The following is a 956-nucleotide window of genomic DNA, read 5'->3' as shown; positions in this document are numbered from 1 at the left end:
CTACCAGGTGTGGGACATCAGAAGTACACACAGGGCACATAGGGCTGTGCCACGCTAAGACTAGTTCCTTCCCAGTCTCTGTTCAACAAGACTTCCAGAAAATTTTTGGCATCCAGTCACACCTTGGGCTGCCACATTACCACACCAATGAGAATTATTATTCTGTATTAAATGCCCACTGGTGCTTGACCTGGTGTCATGGGAATTAAATGGTCACAGAGGCACAGAGAGCCTGTAGCCAGTCATCTCCCAGAAGGAGGAAATAAAGATAGAAGTGGGAGGGAGGGAGGGAGAGGGGGAAAAATGGGAGGGAAGGAGAGGAGGAGAAATCTGCCAAGAGCAGATGGATGCTAGTCAGGCCTATGCCCCTGCCATATGGTGGCTTTTTATTACTTAACCTCATTTTTACCCACCTTTAAAATGAGGTTAAGAAAACAAACAAAGGGTTGTGGAAGGGGAGTGGGTAATGGGGTGACTGGGTGTTGGGCACTAAGGAGGGCACTTGATGGGATGAGCACTGGGTGCTATACTGTATGTTGGCAAATTGAATTTAAATTAAAAAATAAAATAAAATGAGGTTAAGTAATAATAGTCATTCAGCATCCCAAATTCAACATGGCTTGATGTGAATATTTTCAATTAGCAATAATCGCACCTCGGATAAACCTCGTTGGCTACGATACTGCCACTGCCCAAAGCTAATGATGTGAATATTTTTAAGGTTTTTTTAATGCATTTGAGAGAAAGTATGAGCAGGAGAGTGGGGCAGAGGGAGAAGTAGACTCCTCGCTAAGCAGGGAGCCCTACATGGGGCTCAGTCCCAGGACCCCAAGATCACAACCTGAGTCAAGGCAGAGGTTTAACTGACTGAGCCACCCAGGTGCCCCGTGAATATTTTTTTAGATGTTCAAGCTACACATCTGGTCAGAAAATAAGTATCATTATCTCTACTTTCT

The 956-nt window shown here is 44.7% G+C and overlaps 1 pseudogene; it reads right to left on the bottom strand.

The window, feature by feature from the left end:
• Window positions 1–541: 541 nt before the first annotated feature.
• LOC112925789 (U4 spliceosomal RNA) lies at window positions 542–700 on the bottom strand (annotated as a pseudogene).
• Between the last annotated feature and the right edge of the window lie 256 nt (window positions 701–956).

Source organism: Vulpes vulpes, chromosome X, assembly GCF_048418805.1.
Source record: "Vulpes vulpes isolate BD-2025 chromosome X, VulVul3, whole genome shotgun sequence".
Taxonomy (NCBI): domain Eukaryota; kingdom Metazoa; phylum Chordata; class Mammalia; order Carnivora; family Canidae; genus Vulpes; species Vulpes vulpes.
This window is presented reverse-complemented; position numbering and strand designations above follow the sequence as displayed.